Source organism: Camelina sativa, chromosome 13, assembly GCF_030686135.1.
Source record: "Camelina sativa cultivar CO46 ecotype springtype chromosome 13, ASM3068613v1".
Classification (NCBI taxonomy): Eukaryota; Viridiplantae; Streptophyta; class Magnoliopsida; order Brassicales; family Brassicaceae; genus Camelina; species Camelina sativa.
Window position 1 is genome coordinate 11,227,129 of NC_141892.1, and position 18,125 is coordinate 11,245,253.

Sequence of the window (18,125 nt, forward strand, 5' to 3'; positions counted from 1 at the left end):
CTTGCCCAAGGTTCACTTGTTTAATCTTGATTTAAAGTTTGTTGTTAGTTGTGTTCTGTTTCTTTTCTTTAATTTGTTTGCTAGTTAAGATTGTTACAACAAAACCAATTCCTATTAAGAATAGATTAAGCAACTTTGTGTATTCTTAGTGAGTTGATTAATGCAGATTGTGGATTGATAAATTAATTGACTGAAATATACTACATGAATTTGGCGCCGTTGCCCATCTGCATTCAATTTGCTCATTAGGATTTCAACATTGCTTGAGCCTATTCATTTACTTTACATTGTTACTTACTTGGTTTGCTTTGGTGGTTTGAACTCCCTTTTGCAAGGTGTATGAACTTGAGAAGTCAAGGCCAAGCCAATTTACTTGAGCGTGTTGTAGACATTCGCCGTTTTGAAAGAGAAAATCGCCGAATAGCCCGCCAAGCTATGGATAACAACCCTCCACCCCCAGCTGGTCACAATGGAAATGACCAGCCCCATGTTGAACAAGCTCCTATCCATCCTCCAAGACAGCCAAGAGTCATTGGAACTTTTGATCAACCAAACATTCATGGGAACCACATGGGAATTAGAGCACCTCCTGTTGAGAACAATAACTATGAGATCAAGTCAAGTCTTATCAACATGGTACAAAGCTCAAAGTTTCATGGTCTGCCTATGGAAGACCCTGTTGACCACTTTGATCAGTTTGACATGATGTGTGGGACAGTGAAAATCAATGGCATCTCTGAAGATGCATTCAAGCTCCGCCTCTTCCCATTTTTTCTTCGTGATAGAGCTAGGACTTGGGAGAAGAACCTGCCAGTAGGCTCAGTTACCTCTTGAGATCAATGTAAGAGAGCTTTCCTATCAAAATTCTTCTCTACTACTAGAACAGCAAGACTAAGGAATGAAATATCAAGCTTTGCTTAAAAAGGAAATGAGAGCTTTTGTGAAGCATGGAAAAGATTCAAAGGCTACACTATGCAATGTCCTCGTCATGGCTTCTCTAAGGAGTCTCTTCTCAGCACATTATATAAAGGAGTGCTTCCAAAGATAAGAATGTTGCTTGACACAGCAAGTAATGGTAATTTCCTTGGGCAAGATGTTGATGTTGGCATGACTTTGGTGGAGAATCTTGCTCAAAGTGATGGCAACTATGGAGAAGATTATGATAGAACTCCAAGGGACTATTCTGATATGAATGAGCAGCACCGCAAGGAGATCAAAGCTTTAAATGATAAAATGGATAAGATGCTTAGTGCCAATCAAAAGCAAGTTCACTTTGTCAATGATTGTGAACTTTATCAAGAGGGTATGGAAGCTTGTGTTGAAGGTCAAGAAGATGTCAACTATGTAGGTGGCCAGGGTTATAACAAGTTCAATCCTAATTACCGCAGCCACCCAAACCTCTCTTACCGCAGCAACAATGTGGAGAACCCACAAGACCAGACTTATCCACCACAAAAACCTCCTGGTTTTACTTCACAACCAAACTATCAACCCAAACCTCAAGGGAACTATCAAGCTAAGCCTCAAACCTATTCTCATCCTCAGCAACAAATGAATGCACCACATCCTCAAGGTCAAGTAGATGACACAACTGCTCTACTTAGACAAATCCTTGAAGGACAAGGGAGAGGTGCCATTGAACTTGCCACACAAATGAAAGCCATGCACAACAAGATTGAGAATGTATATGGTGAGTTAAATGCCAAGATTGAGAGGTTGCAAACACAGGTCCAAGGACAAAATTCTTCCTCTTTAACAAGAAAAATGGGTTCTTTACCAGGAAAACCAGAACCAAACGCAAAGGAGTTTTGCAATGCCATCTTCAAGGAAGAAGTGAACAGGGTCACTAGTATGAATTTCGAAAAATAAAAAATTGATAGCCATGCTGATGAGAATGAAAGGTCTATTGAAGAGATCTCTGCTCTCCTATATGGTTATGCTGTTGAGGGTTTGGTGGTTGCTAAAGTTGAGAAAACTGAGAAAGGATCAAGGGGTAAGGAGATAGTTGCCAAGGAGGTTGAAAAGAAAGATGAACCAAGTGTTGCTCTTCCTCTTTATAGTCCTCCAATTCCATTTCCACAAAGGGTTCTTACAAAGGCCAAAAAGAAAGTGCTCTCAAGTTTCAAAGCTAATATGAATAGAGTTGGAGCACCTTTGCCTTATGTGGATAGCTTGCCTCAAGTTCCTAGCCATATAGAGTTCATCAAAGTTATTCTAGCAAACAGAGTGAAGGTGGAAGAAATCATGGGAGTTTTTGATTCACCAAGTGAACAACAACCCAGACCAAAAACACTTTCCAAGCTTGAAGATCCAGGCAGGTTTACTATACCTTGCTCACTTGATGCTTTACAACTTGATGATGCCTTATGTGATTAAGGAGCAAGTGTTAATGTGATGTCACTTGAGATGGTAAAGAGTCTTGGGATCAAAGACATGAAGCAACCCTCTTCTTCCATCATGTTTGGAGATGCTTCTTCAAAATCTCCACTTGGTTTGATTGAGAACTATCCACTCAAGGTTCGTGATTGCACTGTTCCAACAGACTTCAAGGTAGTTGAGATGAAAGAAACCAACATGCTCCCTCTCATACTAGGAACTCCCTTTCTCAACACTGTAGGGACAAGTATTGATTTCCCAAATAAGAGAGTAATTCTTCTTCATGTCAAGTATTTGTTATTGGGTAACCATCAAATTAAATTTGGTCATAAGTTATGCCATTTACTTATCGTTGATTTTGGGCAAATATCTACAATCTAAAGGTTTTGTTCTATACTGATGTTGTATCTAGCTTGATCTTATCCATTTAATCAATATAAATAAATTTTAATTTACTGAAATTTCTTTTTTAACCATATAATGGTGAATATTTTCTTAAATGCTCCATCAAATTATATTTATGAAAATTAGGCCTGGGCATTCGGTTAACCATTCGGTTTCGGTTCGGTTGTATTCGGTTTCGGTTATTTTGGATATAGTAATATAGTAACCATTTGGATATTTTTGAAATTTCGGTTCGGTTCGGTTCGGTTTCTTTCGGTTCGGTTTCGGTTTGGTTATTTAAATAAATAACCATAACTAACATAAATTATATTAACATTAACCAAATAAACCAAATATAACCAAAACTAACCGAATATAACCAAAATTAACCAAATATACAATAACAAAAATACAAAAAAGGGAAAAATATGGATTCAATTTTACAAAATAGTATTTAACTTTGTAAATTCAAAATAATAACATTTACATATATTGATTATTTAAAATATTTAATTGTTTTGAATCTAGAAATAATTTATATTTTAAGTTTATTTTATAGTTTTGCATAATATTAAGTATATAATATTTGATATCTTCTAGGTTTTCGGATATTTTGGTTAACCATTTAATTGTCGATTCGGTTCGGTTCGGTTTCAGTTAGTTTGGATATAGATTTTTACTAACCATTCGGGTATTTGAAGAATTTCGGTTCGGTTCGGTTTGGTTTTTTCGGTTCGGTTTCGGTCGGTTATTTGGTTATCGGTTATTTTGCCCAGCCCTAATGAAAATATCGACCTTTGAACATCCGTGGAAACAATGACTTTTAGGTTGTTTATAAGCTGTAGACAATTATTCTTAGAAAAAATAGGATCAAATTCATCAACCATCCCGATCCTACTCCTCCTTTTTTTTTTTTTTTGGCAAAGCTAGTTTTTTCATGCCAACTAGTATAACCTTTTTGTTCACATTCTTTTTCTTTTCTTAAATATCCATAGAAAAAAATCTTCTTTTATTGTTTTTGGTATACTATATATATCTAAAGGTAACCAAAAGTTGAATAAGATTTAGTTGTTGTTTAGGTACCAACTTAACTTCTTCTAACACATCCAAGATGACTAAGCAATATTGATTTTGGTTTGCCATACAGAAAACTAAATTTTCATTCACAAATGGAAGATGAAATTATGAGGACTAATTAGTAAGCTATACTACTGTCTGTTAAAGTTTTTTTTTAGCGAGTAAAAAAAATAAAGGACTCGATGGGGATTGTCAACATCACAGTAGAGATCAAAGAAATGATCTCTTTCAATGTTCATTGAACGAAGTAACGAACTTCAAGTTCCCTTTGTCCCTTGTACTTCGTTTTTTTTCTTAACTTTATGTATTTTTATTATTCTATGTCATCAAGTTTTCCTTTTATGCAATTAAAATTGTTTTGTGTGACACAATCGTCAACATATAAGGATTATCTTAATTTAATGTATTTTAATTGATTAAATTTTGAGCACCTCTTCGTTCATTTCCTTTTAAAACAAAGAAATAAAATATGTATACACTATTAAAAAATTAAAAATTTAAACTGTAATTTTATAAAACCAAACCGACATATAATTTCATTCTAATTATAAAATTTAAACTCTAACCATCTTATTTATAAACTCAAACCGACATATAATTTCATTCTAATTGTAAAATCTAAACCCTAACCATCTCATTTGTAAACCCAAACCGACATATAATTTCATTCTAATTATAAAATCTAAACCCTAACCATCTCATTTATAAATCCAAAGCGACATATAATTTCATTCTAATTATAAAATTTAAACTCTAACCATCTTATTTATAAACCCAAACCGACATATAATTTCATTCTAATTGTAAAATCTAAACCCTAACCATCTCATTTGTAAGGAAGAGCATAGAGACTTGAATGATCAACATCAAAATCTTCAAGTTGATAAAGTGGGGATTAAAGAGACTACAAAGCTTGATGATGACATTTTGGATGGTGAGTGTTTAGAATCTTTATTTGATGACTTCAAAGGAGATTTTAGAGAAGGGGATTTGGGTCAAGCAACAAAAGTTGTTGACAAGAAGAAGAGGAAGAAGAAACAAGCCCACCCTCCCACCATTGTTTCATCTCCTATGACTTTTTGTTTGCATCCATTTGGGCTTGTTGATGGAGCAATAGAGTACAAAGTGAGGCACAACAGTCCTTCTTCACCCTTTGCAAGTGTCAAAGCCAAGCTAGATCCCAAGTTCTCATATGACAAAGCTAAGCTTCATGACCTTCTCTCAAGAGTCATCACTATCAACCTCCACTCTCCTTCCACCAATTCAACAGGATCTCAAGGGAGTACTAAAGCTCATCCACTCACTCCATTCCCTAAGGTTCACAACTAGGGCCAAGGTATGGTCCTAACTTTCCATTGTATATATCATTTGAGTCTTGTTTTCTTTATTTTGTTAGTCTCTCTCTTGGACTTTTCTCACACAGGGACTGTGTGAATTAAGTTTGGGGAAGGGACTAACCATCTAACATTGTGTTTTGTTTTGATTTTAATCTTTTGTGTGATGTATTGTTAATAGCTATGTTTTGAGAAAAATCAAAAAAAATTGAAAATTTTCAAAAAACCAAAAACAAATGCATGTAGCTTTGCATATTCATTCGTGTGTTTAGGATTGAGTCTAGAAGCATTTAATATGCATTTGCATTTGCATTTGGGATAATAATGAAGCTACCTTGTTAGAAGTAGAATCTTAGGATTAAACCCACAACCCTCATTTATAGTTCATTGGTGCTTGTTTAATCTTTGGGAAAAAATGAAGAGTCTAGGCTTAAAGCATTGTGTCACTTGAAAGCATTTTCTTCTAGTGTAAAGCTTGCATGATCATTGTTGCATCTCTATATTATTTGGACTTTATTTTGATCTTTAAATTATCTTTCATATGGACTATGAATGCTAGCTCATGGAACTTTCATTTGAGTTAACAATCTTTATTTGCCACTCTATTTTGTTTAACCCAATCTCTTGCCAAACCTTTGAACCCCAACCTTTTCTTTCAAGCCTTGTGTTAATTTGTTGAGTGAGGCTTTTTTCTTGATAATGCTATAGGTTGTGAAATCTTGAGAGTATTGAGAATGACAAAGAACTGACTCTTGTTTTAGCTAGGTTTGAAATCTTTATAGCTAGCTAATAGGACTGGTTTTGAAAGAAATAGGTGGTTAGAATTTTGATTTGGGTAAAGGTTTGGAAATAAGAGAGATTAAGAAAGAAAAAAAAAAGGAAGGAATTACTTGGTCAAAAGAAAAGAAAAGATCTACCTCTAAGGACTAAGTTTTGTTAAAAGCTCTAAGTCTCTAAGAATGAAAAGAGAAAGAAATGTCTAGTTGTTGTCTCCTAGAATAGTTTTATAAAAAAAAAAAAAAGAGAGAATGCTAAAGCATAGTTTAACAAGAATGGGAGATCAACAAGTTAAGTTCAAAGAAGTAAAAGAAAAAGAGAGCTTGTGTTTAAAGAGAAGCCTTAGAGATATTCAAAAGTTTAAGACCATAAGTAAAGAAAAGAAAGGGGTTTGAGTTGAATCAAGTTGAGTTTTTGGGTTTAAGAGAAAGAAAAGAAGAATGAGAAAAAGGGTAGAAAAGTTTCTAGTGGGTAGAACATGAAGAGCTAAGCTTTATATGCCCAAATTATTCTCAGTCTTAGATAGGTTTCACTACTATCTAGCATTCCTCTTTGTTTAAGAGTAAACCACCCAAAAGCACCATTTCCAACCACTTTATAAAAAGCCTTTCCATTAAACCAATTGTGCTTGATCTATTTTCCATTTGCAAGATCAAACCAAACACTTTAATGAATGTGAAAGAGATGTCCAATAGGATTGCAAGTCTTTACCAATAGATAGAAAGTGAACTAGAGTGGTGCCTTGTGATAAGCATTAGAAAAAAAATATTTGTAAGGACTTTGATTGATCTTAGCACAATTGCATTACATTTAAGGACTGTGGTTTGAATCTTTTGTTGATACTTTTTGGTTCTGAATCCCTTTTACAAACCTCTCTCTCTCTCACTTTTTGTTTGGTTCTTGCTTGAGGACTAGCAATAGATAAGTTTGGGGGAGTTGATATCTTGTGTTTTTGATGGATTTTAAGCCATGTTTTTGCATATTTTTGTTGCATAATCTTGTCATTCTAGGTTGTGTTAGGAGCATATGCATCTAGTGTCTCATTTCTCAGGTTCTTGGAGTAATCTCACCACATTTGGAGCATTTGCACTTGTTTTGGTGAAAAGAAGCAAAGAGGAGTGGAATTGGAGAAGTGTGAAGGAATCAGGAAATCACCATCGACCAAGCTCAATCGGCCAAGCCATGACCGCTGGAGCCACGCGACGTCGTCAATCGGCCGAGCCATGACCGATGGAGCTCAAGAGGGAAATCGCCGTTTACACCAGCGGCCTCGTCAATCGGCCAGGCCATGACCGATGGAGCCAGGCTTGAATCTAGACATTAGGATTTCCATTGCCCAGAAGGTGTTTGATGAAATTCCGGAACCAAACTATTCAAGGGCTTTGCACTCCTAGCCAATGGAAATTGATGACTAGGGTGTTTAGTGGTATTAAGACTTGTTCTTAATGCATGCTAGCTTTGTGATTGCCTTTGGAAAAAGTTGATTAGCATAGGAATCTCTACCATGGAAATGGATTGATTTGCATTAGTGTTCTTAGCCATAGGATTGTTCTTGATTGTTGCCTGGACATCTAGTATTGGTTAGCTATCTCCCAAGTCAATTACATTGCCCAATGTTCACTTGTTTAATCTTGATTTAAAGTTTGTTGTTAGTTGTGTTCTGTTTCTTTTCTTTAATTTGTTTTCTAGTTAAGATTGTTACAACAAAACCAATTCCTCTTAAGAATAGATTAAGCAACTTTGTGTATTCTTAGTGAGTTGATTAATGCAGATTGTGGATTGATAATTTAATTGACTGAAATATACTACATCAACAATCCAACCGATGTCTCCACTTCATGAACACCACTCTTCACCATTTAAACGCTATATCTAGTTGATGAAAACCTCCCACAAAACATGACAAAATAGTCAATATTAATCACAGAATTATTTATACAAAACCTCAAAAAATTCTTACACTCTACTCATAAGAACAACAAATGGGATCACTCTACAATCTATAACACAAAGACAAACCTAAGATAATAAGAACATCAAACTAATTTCAGAATCAATTGAACATCAATCAAATAAACCGAAACCCATAACCCTCACAAGTCACAACAAATCTCAAAATCAATTGAACATCCAACAAATCTCAGAATATATGCCTAATAAGTCCAATCCATAGAAATCATTAACTATTCTAACAACCAATCCAAATAATCCGAAACCCTAACAATTAAATACCACCGGAGATGAATTACAAAACATGCAAAAAATCATACATGAGAAGACGAACCTCCAGAGATCTCCACAGATGTCGATCGACAAGCCATCGCCACCGGGTGACTAATAACCATCCAATTTTAGACGCAAAATTCAAGAGAATCGAGGTGAATCGATTGAATTTTCCGATTACCGGATGAATCGCATGTTCTGTCGCCGATTGGAACGAGAGAGAAGAGAGAGAGAGAGAGAGTTGCGAAGAATGAGAGAAAAAAAAACCTTTTGTATTTCCTTTTACACCAATCACTATATGCCACGTAGCGTTCTTAATGGGTTGCTCAATTGCTTCCGACAGAACCGATTCTTTTCTTCATGGACCATAAAATGGGTTTTATATTCATAATTTGGGGCCCAATTGTAAGAGTACTCTAGAGAGTAATTCCCACTCGAGATGGTCTATGTTATCTCATTTTACTTTATATTTATTTTACTTCTCATATTCATATATTCTCTTTGTTCCCACATTTTCATAGTCTAAATATTATCTTCCGCGCGTTCATTACTTTTCTTTTTTTTTCTATGAACACATGTTATGTTTTAAAAAACTATTGCATCAAATCCAAACATATAATGTCAATTATTTAACATTGATGGCTTAGTGTTTGATGATATATGTTACATAGGTAATCATGTTCTTAGCAACAGAGTTCAAAGCTTTTTCTATTATTATTATTATAAACCGTAAATAATATTACCAAAAGTAAAAGTTAGTTACATAAGCTTAGGGCCCAGGGCATGGAGTGTTAGGCTTAAAAGTATTAAAAAGCTGAATGAAACTAGAAACAACTTAGAGGAGAATATGAGTGACCAAACCATTGAGACAATAATCTACTACAACCTTTCCGATATCTACGAGCAAGAAGATGGTGAGACTCATCGATTGTGAGACTCATCGATTGTTAGCAGTAAGATGGTGAAGACGAGGTGGACGAAAAATAAGAAGAGAAAAATTGCGGAGGATGAACAAGTATCGGAGCCGGCGGAGAGTTCTCCACTGTCGAATCTCCCTGTCGTTGGTGATGAAGATGGTGAGGACGAAGTTGAAAGGAGTGATAAAGAGGATGAGGGAGTCGAGTCAGAGACTGTGGGAGATGATGAGAAGGGAGACGAGGAGGATGTAGGAAGTGATGAAGGAGGAGAAGAGAGCGAGCCAGATCTCGATGGCGAAGAATAAGTAGATCCTGACGCATGTTTAGGAGACATCGATTCGGGCGACTCCACCGAGGCAATGGTACGTAGTACCGATTAATTGACCTTGTAGAAGTACGGAAAACATATTTTTCTGGGTTTGTAATACTAAGATAACATAGTATAACTGTTTGGGTTTGCAAAAACGTGTATACCTAGGTATAACTATATGTATTAGCAATTTTTTTTTACTTGGTAGAACTATTAGTTTGGTATAACTTGGTAATATTTGATACAACTGTTTGTTGTCGGATTCCGATGATGATGAACCGATGACACTAAAACCTATAAAAATTTACTTCCCAGCTGTGGAGTATAACAAGAAGATTAAGTTATCTACGAGGTGTTATATAAAGGAAGTTTTGACAACGTTTGATAAATTGTAGCATCCGCTCACTACGTTTGAGAGGAATTGGTTTGAGAACCATTCACAGTTCAAACACATTTGGCACATGCCAAGGGACGAAAATCACAAGGTTATGGGCATGTGGATACTCCTTCTCCGAACGACATGCATTGAAAAGAAAAGGGAAGTTTGGTTCGTTGTAAATGGCGTTCCCATCTGTTATGGTATCAAGGAACACGCCTTGATATCAAGATTCAACTGCCGCAACTATCCAATTGACTATAACAAAGCTGGAAGTAAGAACTTCATGAATAGTCATTTTGAGTGGTTGAAGGTTACTCGTGAAGAAGTGAGAGAAAATCTCAAGGACATGGTACCTATGGAACATTCTTGAGATAGATTGAAGATGGCTGTCCTATACTTTTTATCCAGCATTATTAGAGCATCGATGAAGATAGGAAAAGAAGCACAAAAATTGATGCTTTTTTACAAAACGCGGTTAATGATCTTAATTTTTGTAAGACGTTTCCTTGGGGGAGATATTTGTTTGATTACATGTTCAGATCGATAGCTCACATGATGGATCATTTTGATGGGACTGTCACAGAAGGTGTATTATGGTCGGTTCCAGGTTTATGTATTTCTGTTGAGGTAAGTAAAATGTAAATGAGATTTGGTAATTGTTCTTATATTTGATGCTAAGTCTAACTATATATTTGTTGTGTAGCTTTTAGCATTTGAGGCGATTCAACATTTGAGGAATAAATTCACAGAAGATAATCCATGCGTAGACGTTAAATGTCCTAGGATGTGCAGGAGAAAATTCAAAAAAAGCGAACTGAGAGGGTTTCCTCTTGGGAAAATAAATGATGAACTTGGTACAATTGAGATTAGGTTTTATAGTTATTCTTATTATCCTATTTATCCTTTGCATATGAATGAGTTTCAAGTAATAGGTTTTTAATCTTTATATGTTTACATGACATAGATAGTATCCTAGCACCTGAAGATGATAATGAGAAGTCTCTTCTGGTTGGAATCAATGAAGAAGATGATGTCGATGATGCACATGATGTTGTTGTTAACAGTTGGATGAAACGTATGCATTAAGGATACATGTCAGGTTTGAAGACATGTTCAATGAAGATGTTCAGTCCCAAGGAGTAGGAGGTGTAGTAGGAGGAGTAGGAGGGGAACCTGAGAACATGAACGAGGAAATAGCTTTGATTGAAGGACCCGTAAACACTAGTGTAGCTGATTTGGTGGATCTCGTAAACATCTTCAAAAATGAGATGGGAGAGAAGATGAAATATATTGTGGATAGGCTTGATGGGTGGGAAGAAAAAGTCTCAACATTGGGAGAAAGAGTTGCAACATTGAAAGAGAAATTAAAGGTGAGATTCTGTTTTTTTGGTAATACTAGAGTATAACAGTTAACACTAGATTATTAATTGCAGACGCGTGAAGATACGGCTGGTCTCTTAGACTCTGGAGACCATTCAGACCCTGCACCAAAAGATACAGGTAGTCCTTCAGACCCACCACCAAAGCATATGACAAGGTCAACGAGAAATCAAGGGTAAAGACTGTATCTTCGTGTTTTGTATGGTTTTTGTAAACCTTGGAAGTTGTCCCGTTTTCATCTTGCAACAATTTGGTAAAACTTAGAAAAACTATGTTGTGTTGATTTTATTTGAAATACTTGGTAAAACTTGGTATTAATATCTGAAATTATTTCGTCATTGAGTAACTTGGTAAAACTATGTTTTGTTGATTTTATTTGAAATACTTGGTAAAACTTGGTATTAATATCTTAAATTATTTTCGTCTTTTGAGTAGCTTGGTAAAACTTCGGAAAACTATATTGTTTTACTTGGTAAAAATTGGTTGGTAAAACATGATAAAACATAGAGAATTCTTAAGGGAAGTCTTACAACACATAGATAAAAGAAGATATGGAAGTCTTACAACACATAGATAAGTAGTAGTATAAACAAGATAGAATTATGAGAATCAAGGTCTACGCAACACTAGTTCCTTCAATTTTGCAATCTCTTCTGCATTAGCATCCACAACACTCATCACAAACTCTTTTAGGTTTGCAATCTGCATACGCATTTGCTCAATCTGAAATTTAAGGAGTCTGAGGGTTCGGAGCTTCATGTACTGTTCATCAACCTCCTTCCTTAATTTACTTACCTCTTCTTTCACAACATCATCCCCGTTTTTACGAACATGGAAACCATTGTCATGCACATAAAGATAAATACACTAGAATTCATGAAGACAATAAACAAATTCATGCCATTACACTAAAATCACCTAAAACACAATGCATTTGAAGTGTCTCCTTCCTTTTTTCACTTCGTTCAGAGACATCTCTTCGATGATGCTTGCACCACATGAACAAAATCTAGGAATGTTGTAGTTACCATCACCATTGACGTAGGCATATAATCCGTCGAATAGTTTTTTGTTCCTTTTCATTTCTCTGTAGTATGGATCCTCCTCCTCCATGTTAACAAACTTAATGAAATTCAGATAAGAAATGGAATAATAAGATACCGAGATCATGTAAAATTGAGACAATATTAAAAATAGATTGAGTTTGGAAGAAAAAAATCTTAACCAAGTGATGAATGAGAGAATCTGAATCCGAGATTGTGAAATAATTGATGGATAATGTTGGATACTTCTCGAAGAGAGAAGATCTCGAGAGAATGATTTAATATTTCGGGATTTTTGTAATTTTGGGTTTTTTTTGAATTTTTGGGAAATTTTAGGGGAGCAAAATCAAAAATTTTGGATATTTTTAGTTGTATCCCCAAATGCGCGATTTTCCCCCATGTGCGCCGTTATTGACTTATTTCAATCAACATAGTTATACCAGAGATTTTAGTTGTACCAAATTCCCACATAATTGTACTTTTGATGTTTTACAATTTATATAGTACTACCATTAACATTTGTTTTTCTAGTTATACAAATGATTTATAGTGTTTAAGATATGATTTATAGTGTTTTATTCATTCATATTTGTAAAACCCTAATTTTTCTAACTTTGTCATCCTTCATTGGATATTATTTAAGAAGTGATCATAAAAGTATAAGGAACATATTTTTTAGATTTGTTGATAACAATCTACTTTGATATAGCTTGTAATTTATTTTTGTTAAAATTTTTTAGCATATGTTTATGATGTTTTCAAACCCAAAAATACGTCGAGATAATATTTTTTATTTTTTATTTTTTTAAATAATTATTATTTTCAATCAACATAGTTTTACCAGTTGTACATGTTTTACCAGTTCTACCAGAGTATAACATGACCAAAATATAGTATTACTGAATATTACCAAGTTGCAATAGAACCAAAATATAGTATTACCGCGTATTACCAAGTTGCAACAAAACAAAAATCTAGTATTACATAGCTTAAGATCTTATCAAACAGTACTACTATTAGCATTCCTCAATATCAACCATTGGAGTCTTCGTGAATCTCCATGCGACTACGTCTTTGTTGACGTTCGAAACATGACTTTTGACATATTGAGACATGTCATATACAATATCCATGTGTAACGACCTGACCAGTTTTTTTTTAAAATAATAATAATAATAATAGTAATATAAATATACTACAACTAGTGGTCACATACCCTCTAACCTCCTAACCACAATCACAACCAACAACGGAAATAACCAATACCAATATCCAATAAATATCCAATAATAAACCGATATTATAACATAACAAATATCCAATAGTCAACCAACAAGAAACATAGAACCAACAACCTAGGAATGTTTCTAATGACTCAACTCTAGCAACCTAGCAATGCCAGACTACAACCAATCGAGTCCCTAGAACATCCTCCTCTTCATTGCCTTGATTCCACGATCACACTTTGCCTTTACCTGCACCACAAACACAAATTGAAATGCATGAGTATTTGATAAACACTCAGTGAGACAATCCTCCCATCTACTTGGCTATATACACAAGCAACAATGATTCCAATTTCCAAGCAATCAACACAAACAAACATACAAACCAGGAAAACAAACATCATCTCACTGGAAGGGAGGTGTCGACTGACACCAGCCAAGTGTCGACCGACACTGGCCTTGGTGTCGATCGACACTACCCCACAGTGTCGATCGATGCTGTTTTGCTGGTGTCTATCGACACTCCATCTGAAACCGCGATCCACTCAAAGCCGAGAGTCAAATCTCGCTCCCAACCTCCTCCAAATCGTCCAATACTCAAAACCCATACCATAAACGTCCGTAGGAACCTGTAGCAACCAATCGCAGCAAGAAAAACACATAAAACAACAACAAGCAAGCAAGAACAAGGAATCACAGACTTAGATCAGCCATGGCAATGCACTCACCTTAAGAAGTGATTCACGAAAATAACAACAACCAAATGAGAGGCTCTCCAATATCCAAAAACAACCAAACTCGCTCTATAATCGATCAGATCGATCAGGTGAAACCGTAATCGATCCCGAAACAGAACGATTAGATCTACTCTGTAAACGATCAGAACGATCAGATCTCAGGTGAAACCGTAATAGATCCCGAAACACCCGCTGGTCTCAATCCGCGACTGAGATGAAACGCCCCACTAAACTGCCAATATCTCCTCGAAAATCTCCTAGCTACAACTCTACCAAAAATCAGTACCTTTCAAAAGAATTCTACCTGTCGGATCCTCCTTCTCCCAAACCCTGACAGTTCTGTTTCTCTCTTTACTCTAAGTAAAAGGTTGATCTCCTTTTCCTTCTCCTTTACACCAAATAACCAAGAGTTATCTCTCAATCTCTCCCTCTCTCTGATGACAATGTCGACAAAAGCACAAAAGAAGAGAGAGGAGGCACATCCCAACGATTAGATCTACTCTGTAAACGAGGGTTTAATTAAACCAAAAATCAATTAAAAATCCACTCTTTTGGTTTACTCAACACATCCCAACTTTATTTCCGAAACACGGATGTTACATCATGACAAGCCTGAGGATACACATTAGCTATGGCACCGATAAGTCTTGCATTTCTATCACTAATAAATTCCAATTCGGACGTGTCTGGCATAACAGTTTTCAACATCTCCAAAAGCCAAGTCCAACTTACATCATTCTCACCATCGAGTATACCAAACGCTATCGGATAGTGGTGACGATTAGGATCTTGAGCCGAGGCAATAATTAGTACACCACCATATCCGTTCTTGAGAAAAGTTGCATCCACAATTATCACTTTTCTAGTTACTTGAAACCCTTCAATGCTAGCTCCCAAAGATATGAATAGGTACTTGAATATTTTCTTCTCATCCAATTCTACGTGTTGTTGTGCCCTCATTCATCTTCTCTAACATGTGCAAACAGCAATGCAACATCTTGTAGCTTTCCTCCAAGCTACCACGCAAATCGGTAATAGCTTGATTTTTTTCTCTCAACGCTGTCGAGTATGATATATTCACACCTAATTTGGTCTTAACAAGATCCATGATCATTTTAGGAGTCGGAGTTTCCATTTTTCCTGGAAAATGATCATGCAAAAGAGTTGCGACTAATTCTGGTGTTCCATGCCTCTTTACGGTGTTGTTGGTTCTACTTTGACTTGCCGAGAGCATGTATGCATCTTGGTTTACCTTATAATCGAGAAAATATCTGTATTTCTAACCCTTGCGGCTCGTAAACCCCATTTGCTCAACTTTAGTACATTTAAGCACTAAACGTACAGGAACCGACTTCTTAATAACAAAACCATAACTGAGAACAAAAGCGGCTTTATTCACCACATCTTGCAATGCCTTCTTATTAGGAAATTCTTGATGGAGACTCAAACCCAAACCGTTTTCCCATGGCTCTACAAACTGACTAGCTTCTACAACAGGTGGGGGCTCTACATATTCATCACCCATATTTGATCTACCTATACCGTTATCCACATCTTCATCACAAGATACGACTCCATCGGTTTTACTTTTACTACCATTAACCTCCTTTATCGGTTCAACTTGTTCTTTTTCTACATACAAAGTGATGGCATTAAATCCTACTTCATCATAGTTCATACCAATAGAAATTTTCACCACTTTCGAAACTTGCACGGGCTCTTCCAGATTAGTGATGACCTCCACATACAATATATATCTACGACTTTCTTTATCAATGGACGATAGATAAACTTGCATATCCTCATCGTCAATAATAGTCCATGGATCCCCACTTCCCACCAGCAATGCATTGTAATTCAACCGAAGTGTAACGTCACTTTTATCTAATGCAAGCTTCTTGTATATCCTAGCTTCTACCATCGACAAATTTATCTTCTCAACTGATGTCTTCATCATTAAACTATACTTGAGACCTTGACATTTGAAATGTATGTTGATGCTCATTGTATCCTGCCAAAACAATACAAAACTCTGTTCAGTATTACCAAGTTCTACTAGTTATTACCAGTTTTCCTAGTTGTACTACGCTGAACAGTAATACCAGTTTTTCCAAGTTTTACTTTCTGACTTATACTACATAAAACAGTGATACCAGTTATACTACATAAAACAGTGATACCAGCTTTACCAAGTTCTACAATCGCGAAACAGAAACAAACTTGAGAGTTCTCTAATTTGCAATTCCTTACAATTCCACAAATGAAATCTATTTCTTGCTATTTCAAACTCCTAATCGAAATAAAAACAATGAAATAACACCCAATGTACATACACCAATAATGGAATCAAGCTTAATTGATTTATGGAATTCAAGATCTTTCCTTCTCATCAATTTACATATCCACAATTCATTATGAATCCACAAATGAAGAGAAAAACAAGTACCTCAATGCAGATTCTGGAAGGCACGACATCGATGGAGGAGAAGGGGGAGCTTGACGGCAGTGGAGAGAGTTCGAGCTCGAGCTCGATTTTTGTTTTTTTTTTTAAATTTAATTAGTAAAAATCAAAATATAGAAAAATAAGAAGGATAATTTTGTCAGTTCACATTAGATTGAATGGATTAGGGATATGTAGATTTAATAGGGAGATTGGAGATTTTTAAAAAAACAAAGTGGACTTTTCGGGTGATTCTTCGAGCAAGAAGGGTATCTCGGACGCTTTTATTTTTGTTGACGGGCAAACTCTTATCTCATGGCTCTTGACAAAGTCCCTACCAGTCTCTAGCTATCACTTTGAAGCGTATTGCGCTGCCCATGCTACTGTATATCTCCTTTGGCGAGACAGAAATGATCGTGCACAACTCTTATCTCCACTCCAACTGCAACAGTTTTTACTATCAACTGTTTTTATCAATTCTGAACTGAATTCAGATTTTATGATTTTTTTAAGTAACGGTATTATATATAAATAGGAAATTTCATATATTTTCTCCGCTTGATTAATCATCTTGCAACGTTATCCCTTTTTTAAATGATCTACTATATTTGTATGATTGCATAAACAAAAATGTGAACCCACAGACACAAATACCTAAGGAATTTGTAGACTACTAGACTGAGGAGACATGTTCACTAATTATATTAACAAATTAAAGAATCAAAATCAATAATTATAATTAAAAATTATAAAATAAAGAAGTCGAGCTGAAGCTAGATATGATTCTTAGACCTTCTCCGATGGGGATTCATAGAGGGGTTGTTAGTGTTTTGATGGAAAAAAATAAATCAGAAAAAAAATGATAAGGGAGCGTCTTATATAGTATACCCATATTTGTTCTAAGAGACCATACGTGTCACCTTTCTGTTGGCCAAACAAAATACCCAAATTTATTTTCCTTATTTTTCTTCTTCTTCTTCTCTCCCTCTCTTTCGCGAAAATCTGCGAAGAACGACAATCGGAACGATAATCGGACGAGATCGAATCGTTATCTGAGGTTATCGAGCGTTTTAGCAACGTCTCCACTGTGTCTAAGTCTCAACGTGGACTATGGATCAGCTAATCGGCGAGTCGGTTCATTGAAAACGTTGAGTCTCCTTCACCAAATCGAAGCATTTCTTTCACCAATTCAAAGATTTGAATCTACAATAGTTTTTCTCATGGTACGTTTCTATTTCTAATTGTATGAATTAGTGTTTAGTTAAGGTTTAGAGATTAGACTTTGAGGTACACAATACACTTCAAAAACTTCTAACAACTGTCGCCATTGATCTCTTCTGATGGGTTTGATTCTGTTTGTCCCATCTTTTTCAGGTAGAGGCACAAGACGCTGCGGAGCTAAAGCACAAGAGACTCGTTGTTGGGATACTGTTTCGATGAAGATGAAAGGCTTCTTGTTTCAGAGTTCATGCCTAATGATACTCTTGCTAAGTGTTTGTTCCATCGTATGATTCCTTCTCTC

At 35.7% G+C, this 18,125-nt stretch overlaps 1 non-coding gene across 1 annotated transcript; it reads right to left on the minus strand.

Annotated features, from left to right (window-relative positions):
* Window positions 1–888: 888 nt before the first annotated feature.
* On the minus strand, window positions 889–995 carry LOC147929395 (small nucleolar RNA R71). Its single transcript, XR_015578986.1, has one exon. It is a non-coding gene; the product is annotated as a small nucleolar RNA R71 (small nucleolar RNA).
* Between the last annotated feature and the right edge of the window lie 17,130 nt (window positions 996–18,125).